Source organism: Chenopodium quinoa, unplaced genomic scaffold, assembly GCF_001683475.1.
Source record: "Chenopodium quinoa cultivar QQ74 unplaced genomic scaffold, ASM168347v1, whole genome shotgun sequence".
Classification (NCBI taxonomy): domain Eukaryota; kingdom Viridiplantae; phylum Streptophyta; class Magnoliopsida; order Caryophyllales; family Amaranthaceae; genus Chenopodium; species Chenopodium quinoa.
This window is the reverse complement of record NW_018744072.1, coordinates 913,764-923,905: the sequence shown is the minus strand read 5'-3', so window position 1 is coordinate 923,905 and position 10,142 is coordinate 913,764.

Sequence of the window (10,142 nt, the reverse complement as noted above, 5' to 3'; positions counted from 1 at the left end):
AAGAAGAGCCCTTGAATGGCTTGAAAAGGAGGTGAGATCCAATTCCTTGAGAACTTGGGATGAAGTCACCACGGCTTTCCTAGGGAGATTCTACTCTCAAAAGAAGACGGCTGAAGCAATGGCTTTGATCCAAGGATTTCGACAAAGAGCTAGTGAAACCATATATGAGGCATGGGAAAGGTATAAAGAATATCAAAGGGAGAGTCCTCATTATGGTATTCCCACATACCAAGTTCTTCAAATTTTCTATAGAGGCTTGATCCCCCAAGGGAAGACTAGTTTGGATGCGGGAGCCAGTGGGCCGATAATGAACAAGACGGAGGAGCAAGTGATAGAGATCATAGAGGATGTTGTGAGGCACCATATGGATTGGCAAGAAGGAGAAACGGAGTCCTCAAGCAAAGGTGGAAATGCGGTTTACTCCGTCAATCACCTCAACGCTATCAACAATTTGACATCTCAAATTGCCAACCCTTGGCAAGGAGATGACATCGATCAAGGCAAAGCTTGAATATTCCTCTTCACACCAATAATATCCCTCCCAATTTAAGGGGAGAGGTATGAGTTATAATCCTTCTGCTTCTACCTCTAATAACATGCTTAATGGGTGTCTCTTTTGTGAAAATTGTGGCTCATATGATCATGATACTTCTTTTTGCACTTATGATTCTCAACCCTAACCCCAATATGAGGATGGTAAATAACTTGAAAATGAACATGCCAATGCTTTGTCTTATGATAATAGACCTAGAAATGACAATCAAAGATATCTACCACCTAATCAAAGAGGGTAAGGGGGAAATTCCTATAATCAAAGAGGAAATGATTATGATTACCATAACCAAAATTCATGGGGTAATAGGAACCAAAGGGACCAAAATCCCCAAGGTAACTACAACCAACAAGGTAGTTATGGTAACCATAACCATAATAACCAAGGGAATTATGGGAATCAAGGCCAATATCACCAAGGAGGGAACTCTAATAATAGGAACAATTGGAACAACAATAACAATAGAGGTTTTTCTAATCCCTCCAATTTGAATGTGAGAGGTACTAGAGCTCCTTAAGATAACTACTATGCACAAGCACCTCCACTTAGATCCAATTTAGAGGAAATGATGGAAAGCCAAACTAAAATGTTCAACACTTTCATGACCTCTAGTGATAAGAAATTTAGTGAACTAATGACTCATAATAAAATGCTTGAAACAAAAATTTCTCAATTGGCCACTGGTTTAAAGGAAGGGGCTAGCACTTCCAAACTTCCACTCTAAGGACTAGATCCCAAGAGACCCGTTAATTCTATATCAACTAGGAGTGGGAAGGTGTTGGAAGGGAGTGTCCCTAAGAAAAACAATGAGAAAGTGAACATGAGTGACCTCCTCTTGAGAGTGATTTTGTGCATGAAGAAGAGAAAGCCTTTGAGAATGAGAAAGATAATGAGAGTGAAAAAGAAAAGGAGAGTGAAAAAGAAAAAGAAAAACAAAAACAAAAAGAAAGAGAAGAGAAACCAAACAATTTCAAAGACTTCCATATCCTCATAAATTTGTGAGAAACAAATTAGATGTGCAATTTGGAAAATTTCTTGAAACATTGAAGCAAATTCACCTTTCAATCCCTTTTACCGATACTATCAAGCAATTGCCTAACTATTCTAGGTTTTTGAAAGATATTTTGTGTGGAAGAAGAAAGTGTGATTTGGTGGAAACGGTGAATCTCACCGAGAATTGTAGTGTTATTATCATGAACAAGATGCCACCAAAGTTGAAAGATCCCGGTAACTTTTCTATCCCTTGTGAAATATATAAAATACAAATTGATAATTCTTTGTGTGACCTTGGGGCTAGTGTTAGCCTTATGCCATATTCGTTATATCAAAGACTTGAGATAGGGGAACTTCTACCCACTAACATTACCCTACAGTTGGCCGATTGATCAATTAAATTTCCAAAGGGTAAGGTAGAGGATGTTCCTCTAAGGGTGGGACAGTTTGTAATTCTGGTGGACTTTGTTGTATTAGAGGTGGATGAAGATGTTATCATTCCAATAATTCTAGGAAGACATTTTCTTGCTACTCGGGTGCTTTAATTGATGTTAAAAGTGCTAAAATTACACTAAAAGTAGGAGATGAGGTGTTAGAATTTGACTTGAATGAGAGCATGAAGTATCCAAGCTCAACTTTGGAAAATTTTATGATGATTGGTGCTATTGATTCCATTGTAAATTCTATGCATGAGCACTTTCTCACTTCTAACAATGCCCTTGAGAATATCTTATTGAACAAAGGAAAGATAGGGGAACAAAGCAAGGAGATGACACTATATGAAGAAATGCTTGAAGGAAGTACGGAAGAAAGCATTGAGCAAGTATGCATGGGAACCATGAGCCATGATGCATTGGAGATAGCTACAACAAGAGAAGGTAAGGGTGTTCCGACGGTAGAACTCAAACCTCTACCATCACACCAAAGGTATGTGTTTTAGGATCCCAACTCAACTTATCCGGTAATTATTAATTCCTCTTTGAACAAGTGCCAAACTCAAATGTTATGTGGTGTATTAAGAGACCACCAAGGTGCTTTAGGCTATACCATTGACAACCTCAAAGGTATTAGTCCAGCTTTATGTATGCACCACATAACACTTGAGGAGGGTGCTAAGCCTTCCATTGAAAGGCAAAGGAAACTTAATCCTAAAATGGGGAGGTGGTGAAGGAAGAAATCACCAAACTCCTTGATGCGGGAATCATCTTCCCCAATTCGAGTTCTAGATGGGTTTCCCCCGTTCATGTGGTCCCTAAAAAGGGGGGAATAACCGTAGTTGAAAATGAGAATGGTGAGCTCATTCCAACTAGAACGGTGACCGGTTGGAGGATGTGCATAGATTATAAACTTCTAAATGCATCCACTAACAAGGATCATTTTCCTCTTCCTTTTATTGACCAAATGCTTAAAAGACTAACAAAGCACAAGTATTATTGTTTTCTTGATGGTTATTTGGGTTTCTTTCAAATCCCCATAAACCCGGATGACCAAGAAAAGACAACCTTTACTTGTCTATATGGTACTTTTGCATATAGGAGGATGTCGTTTGGACTTTGCAATGCACCAGCAACCTTTCAAAGGTGCATGATGAGTATCTTTGGAGACATGCTTGAGGCCGAGATGAAAGTGTTCATGGATGATTTCTCGGTAGGAGGCCTCTCATTTGAAGATTATTTGTCCAATTTGGGAAAATGTTTAGCAAGATGTGAGAAGGTCAACTTGGTCCTAAATTGGGAAAAATGTCACTTCATGGTTGAAGAAGGAATTGTCCTCAGTCACAAGATATCAAGCAAGGGAATTGAAGTGGATAAAGCAAAATTTGAAGTGATTAAAAAATTACCACCTCCGATCAATGTAAGAGGAGTGAGGTCCTTTTTGGGGCATGCCGGGTTCTATAGGAGATTTATCAAGAATTTCTCCCTTATTGCTAGACCTCTCAATGCTCTTCTTAAAAAGGAATCCGACTTTATTTTTGATGAAAAGTGTCTTCATGCTTTCAAAAAAATTAAAGGAAGCTTTGATCACTTCTCCAATTGTGCAAGGGCCAAGATGGGATTTGCCATTTGAGCTCATGTGTGATGCTAGCGATGTTGCTATTGGAGGTGTGTAGGGACAAAGAATAGAAAAAAAGCTTCATGTCATCTACTACATGTCTAAGACTTTGAATGAAGCTCAATGGAACTACACCACAACGGAGAATGAGTTTTTGCCATAGTACATGCTTTTGAGAAGTTTTGGAAGTACCTCATTGGTTCCAAAACTATTGTCTACACTGATCATACGACTCTTAGGTACCTTGTGGCAATGAAAGAGTCCAAGCCTCGTCTTCTTCGTTGGGTCCTATCACTCTAACAATTTGATGTTGAAATCTGTGACAAGAAAGGGGCCAAGAATGTAGTTGCGGACCATCTCTCCCGTTTAGAGAATGTGAAAGCAAGTGATGATGAGGTCCCCATATGTGATGAATTGAGAGATGATGTGCTTTATGTCTTGAATGAGAAATAGCGTCCTTGGTTCGCCGAGTTGGTGAACTACTTGGCATGTGGGGAATTTCCTCCAGATTTCTCCAAGAATCAAAGGAAGAAACTTAAAAGAGAAGCAAGACATTATGTGTGGGATGACCCCACCTTTACAAAAGAGGAGTAGATGGTTTGCTCCGAAAGTGTGTTTCGAATGAAGAAGTGCAAAATGTGCTAAAGATGTGCCATTTCGATCCTTATGGAGGCCACATGGGGACAAACAAAACAGCCTTGAAGATCTTGCAAAGCGGTTTGTGGTGGCCTCACATCTTTAAAGATGCTTGGGGGTTTGTAAAGACTTGTGACCGTTGTCAACGAACCGGCAACATATCCAAGCGAAATGAGATGCCTCAACAACCAATACTTGAGCTAGAGGTATTTGATGTATGGGGTATTGACTTTATGGGACCATTCCCTTCTTCTTATGGGAATCAATACATCCTTGTGGCGGTTGACTACGTTTCAAAATGGGTTGAAGCCATTACCTCCCAACAAATGACCACAAGGTAGTAATGAAATTGTTCAAGAAAGTCATATTTCCGAGATTTGGGGTTCCTAGAGTGGTGGTAAGTGATAATGGTTCACATTTCGTGCATAGTGCCTTTCAAAGGATGATAAGAAATCATGGAGTTCATCAAAGGTTCGGTCTTACCTACCATCCATAAACTAGTGGACAAGCGGAAGTTTCCAATCGTCAAATCAAGTTAATCCTTGAGAAAACGGTTGCAAGAAATAGAAAGGATTGGTTGGAAAAAATTGATGATTCTCTTTGGGCATATAGAACGGCATACAAGACCCTAATAGGCACAACTCCATATCGTCTTGTTTATGGAAAATCTTGTCATCTTCCGGTGGAGCTTGAACACCGAACTCAGTGGGCCATTAAGAAGATTAATTTCGATTTGGCTAGTGCGGGAGTGCAAAGATGGAGTGATCTACATGAGCTTGAAAAGCTTCGATTGGAAGCCTATGAGTGTGCGAGCAACTACAAGGCTCGCTTAAAGGAATTGCATGATCGAAAAATTGAGAAGAAAACATTTCTTGTAGGCGAAAAGGTACTTCTCTACAACTCAGGAATGAAATTGTATCCCGGGAAACTTTTATCAAGGCGAAGTGGTCCTTTTGTTGTCAAAGAAGTGTTCCCTCATGGAGTCGTGGAAATTTCAGATTTAGATGGACTGAGATCGTTCAAGGTCAATGGGGCATCGCCTCAAGCTTTACTATGAGGGTGCTCAAGTTGGTTTGGTTGAGTTATTGCAATGTAATCTTACCTCCGGAGTGTGGAGGTCATCAAGCTATTGACGTTAAAGAGGGAGGCAACCCGAATATTAAAAAAAAAAAAAAGAAGAAAAAGAAAAAGAAAAGAGAGTGAGAATAAAAAAAAAGAATGACTGGAAAAATAGAGAAGAGAGTAGGTTTAATATGATTTTGCTAACATTTTCTTGAAAATATGTTCTTGTGGTTTTTGATGTAGGAATTTAAAGCAAAAAAGAGTCGAAAAAAGCAAAACAGCAAAGGTGTCAACAGCTGGAAGCGGGCGCTCCTACAACTATGAATGCCCGCTCCAAGCGCAAAAAAAAATCAATAAGCTTCAAGACAGGGAGGAGCGGGTGCTCCTGAGAACCTGCACGCCCGCTCCACCTGCTCCGTACAAAAAAAATTGGTCACAGGCATCAGAAGGAGCGGGCGCTCAAAATGAATTGCACGCCGCTCCAAACTGCTTCAACCAAACAGAAGTGTCAGGTCTTGGAAGGAGCCGATGCTTCAACTTCACTGCACGCCCGCTCCCCAAGTAGCACATTTGAGGCGGGAACTTCTCCAAAATTAGGAGCAGGCGCGCCAACGTCACTGCACGCCCGCTCCCCAAGTAGCACATTTGAGGCAGAACTTCTCCAAAATTTGGAGCGGGCGCTCCAACGTCACTGCACGCCCATTCCCTAAGTAGCACATTTGAGGCAGGAACTTTTCCAAAATTAGGAACGGGCGCTCCAACGTCACTACACGCCCGCTCCTCGAAGTGCAAAAGGAAACAGGAAGTTCAGAAAGATTTGGAGCGGGCGCTCCAACACGCCTACCACCCGCTACAGTCTGGGCTGCTGAATCAGAATAAAAGATCAAGGCTAGGAGCGGGGCGCTCTTTGTAACCTGCACACCCGCTCCAAGTGTTGAAAACGCAATCAGGAACTTGTTTAAGATTTGGAGCTGGCGCTCTTGAGGATCTGCACGCCCGCTCCTAGTAGTGCAATTGTGGGAAGTTCAGAATGTTTTGGAGCGGGCGCTCCACAAAACCTGCACGCCCGCTCCTAGCTGGTAAGCATAATCATAATCGAATTCAAATTGCGGGAGCCGGAACGGGCGCTCCACCCTCACTACACGCCCGCTCCTAATTGGCCAGGCGAATTAGAAGCTTTTTACAAAAGCCAGGAGCAGGCACTCTGACCTTACTACACGCCCGCTCCTGGCAGTCTGAATAAAAAATACAGAGATTCTTTTATCTCTTTTTACCCTTTTTTACCCATTTCCCACCGTTCATTCACCATTATCATACTCTCTCTCCTCCTTCCATCTACTTCTCTCTCTAAAAACCCCATTTTCTCCAACCTCTCTCTTCAAAATCTTCATTTTCTCATTAAATTTCTCACTAAAAATTCACAAATTCTTGTTCTTCACTCAATTCTCTATCTATCAACACCAAATCTGTCCAAATTCATGCACTAGATTTTCAAACCCTAGAAGACCACTATTGTTGAAGTTTGGAAAGCTTGGTTTATTGAAGAAATTGGAGCAAAAGGGGAGCAATTTGAGTAGTCTTGGAGGAATTTAAAGTACTTTCATACTCTAGTTGGTATAACCTTCTTCCCTACTTCACTTTTCCTCTTAAACCCTAGTGGTTTTTCTTCAAACTTCATTATTCTTGGTTATTTTTGATGAATTGTGTAATTTACTTCATGATTTGTTGAAAATTGGAGAATTTTTGTGCTTCATATGTTAGGGTGATTGATATTTGTGGTAATGCTTGGATTGCTTAATGAGTGATTGAATTTTGTGATCTTTGTGAATTTGAATTGTGTGTTAGTTGGAATTGTTGTTGATTGTAAAGTTTGTGTTGGAAATCTTTGTGGATTATGTTGGAATATATATCTTGTATTGTTGAAACAAGTACTTGGTTTTAATTAGGGGTTTTGAAGTTAGGGAGGTTGTTGTGTAGTGATTTTGGTGTTTGTAGTGAGGTGTTTTTGAGTGAACCCCTTTATCCTTTTTCCCACTTTTTGTCAAAAATGGTTCTAAGATTATTTGGAGGTGCAGGAGGGAAGAAAAGAAAGACTTCCGGAATCCAAATAAATGAAAGCCAAAATCTAGAACAAAACCAAAATAACGCTCCTCCACCCACTAGAATCCCCGAGATATTCAGAAATACCATACCGAGCTCTCAAAGCGAAAAATCCTTCCCACAAGATTCTATGACCAGCACGCTTGCCAACTTTTAGGAGTAGATGAAGGAGGCGTGTGGCTGATAATTTCGGATGGTTAAACTTCCTCAAGAAGAGGGAATTGACCTACGAATCGATCACACTCGAATTCCTCTCAACCCTTACCATGCGCCGGATAAGCGGTGAGGGAGAGCCTCTCGAGTGTGAGATTAAGTTTAGGCTTTTTAACCAAGAAAAGACCCTAACCTTAACTCGCCTCCATGAAATCTTTGAGTGGCCCATCTTTAACCAAATCGATACTCCCGATAGTTTCTACCTTTCTAGCTATGAAGAGCAAAATTAGTGGAACACTATTGCGGAATATCCCAATTTCACCACTCGGTCTAGCAATGCTAGCCATATCGTCCACCCCGTACTCCGTATATTCATGAGAATTATGGGGTATGCTTGCTTCTCAAAGCAAGACCTAGGGAAGCTAACTAAAGAGAGATCAAATGCCTCTTTATAGCTTCTCGATTTGAGGGGAACCTCGAGGGGAATATAAATATGGGATATTTGTTTATCCAAAGGTGTCTAGAAATTAAGAGGAGTACGGAGTTAAGGGGAGAGATAAAGTGTGGGGGAATGATCACGATAATTGCCAAGGTATTTGGGTTTACCAATTGGGTTGAACAATTGACCCCGGTTAATGGCTCCAATGTCCTTGACATTCAAGGACTTTGTTCAACGCACATGCTTGTGGAAGTCCGTGGTCGTGTGACCAAATACTCTTGGTTGGTCAAGGGTAAGCACCATTGCTTGCTACCCAATGCGGCGGTGATGAACACCGTGGGGAACACTTAGCAAGTGCCAATTGAGCCACTCCCCACGGGTGTTCCCGATCTTGACCAACCATCCCAACCTCGCCGCCATAGCTTTTCCACCGTTCCTAGGTTTATGGGCGGCTCCTCCTCCTCCTCTTCCTCTTTTGATCTAGAATCTCCTTTAACCATCTTAACTTAACCAAACAAAGAATTTTTCAAGAAAACGAGTACCAAATCTATGTGGCAGAAATGTCTTATCAAAACCAAGTTGAGAGGGGAGACTTTCAACCCTATGTCAACTACCTTAACCGCCCGGTTCAAGAAGGGCTTGTTCCGGGTTGGAACAACAACCAACCCACCTACTCTTATTGGCAAGGGCCTCGTAGCTCCATTTTGGAGCTACGATCCTATCCTCCCTATGATTATACACAACCCGGGGGCTGTGATTCTAGGGGGGACCCTTCTTATTACCACGTCCCCGAGACATGTGGTAATATGACTCCCGAGGAGATCGGTAACCACTCCTTAAGGGGATACTTCGGGTTTCCACCTAGGTATGATGGTGGTTGGGGCACGAGTAGTGCACCGGATTTCGGCCACTATTGAAGTTGCCCCAACTATGATCTTCCTCCCTACGTGGATCAATCCTCTTATACCGGCGATGTAGACAAAAACTACTATTATTTGCCATCGCCGCCAAGAGAGGATGATGGGAGTAGCATGTAGACATTTGCATCTATCGTTCCCTTCTCTTCTTACCCATCATTTGTAACACTGAGGCCGGTGTCGAATTTTAGCTTGGGGGGGGGAGATGTTTCTCATTGTGTACACTTAAGTGCGAGAACGGTAATCAAATGTCTAGTATGGGGGGAGGTCTTGAGGTCTTTGTGTATAGGGTGGTTCATGGTTTTGATAAGTTATGTGCTTATATGTGACGCTATTTTGTGCCTGTATTGAGAAGTTTGAGTTTGTATGTTGAATGTTTGGCATGTAAGGCTTGGCTTAGCCTTTGAAACTTGTGGTAGGATTCATATTGTATTATGTTCTAGATTGTGTGCCTACTTTATGTTGATTGTTGTTCTATTCATGATGATATGACACGCCTAGGCTAGAATGATTGCATATTGGTGTTTTTGTCTCACTTCTCTACTGTATGTGTGCATTAGAGCATTTTTCTTCTATGATTAGCTTTGGTCTATTTGTGGTTGGTTATTTTGATGGTTGAATGCATGGTATGGTTGGCTTGCATTTGGTCTCTATTGATGATGATGTTGATGATTGATGAGGTTGTTTCTTCCCCTAAAATCCAAAACCTTAACATCCAAATTCTCTTCTATCTCCTTTTTTTTCTTATCCCTAATATCCAAATTCTTTATCTAGTTTTCTTATCCCCCTTCTTCTACTTCAAAAAAAATAAAAATAAATAAATAACTTGGAAAAATGAGATTTAAAATAAAAATAAAAATGGATTGTATATGGTAGATACTTGCTTTCTTTTTGTAATAAAATTTCGAGCATGGTTTAGATGCCCTTGGTTGAACATATAATTGGCTAGTTTAGGCTAGTGTGAGAATAACTTTACCGAATGTACGAGACTTAAAGTCTAGGTTTTTGGTAAGATGGTGTCGCCTGTCTCAAAGAAATTTGAACCTCGAAAGGTAGTATTTGATCCCACAATTGTCCCAAAAGTGAGGTTTTATGTTTTAAAGCCACCAACACTTTGAATGAGTGGCAAGGATCCTCCTTGAATTAGTACCTAGATCAAGAAGTTGAGTCTCAACTCCTAAGCTGGCGACTTAAACTACTCTTGTTACTAATGAAGGTTGTTTCATAAGGTGTATGT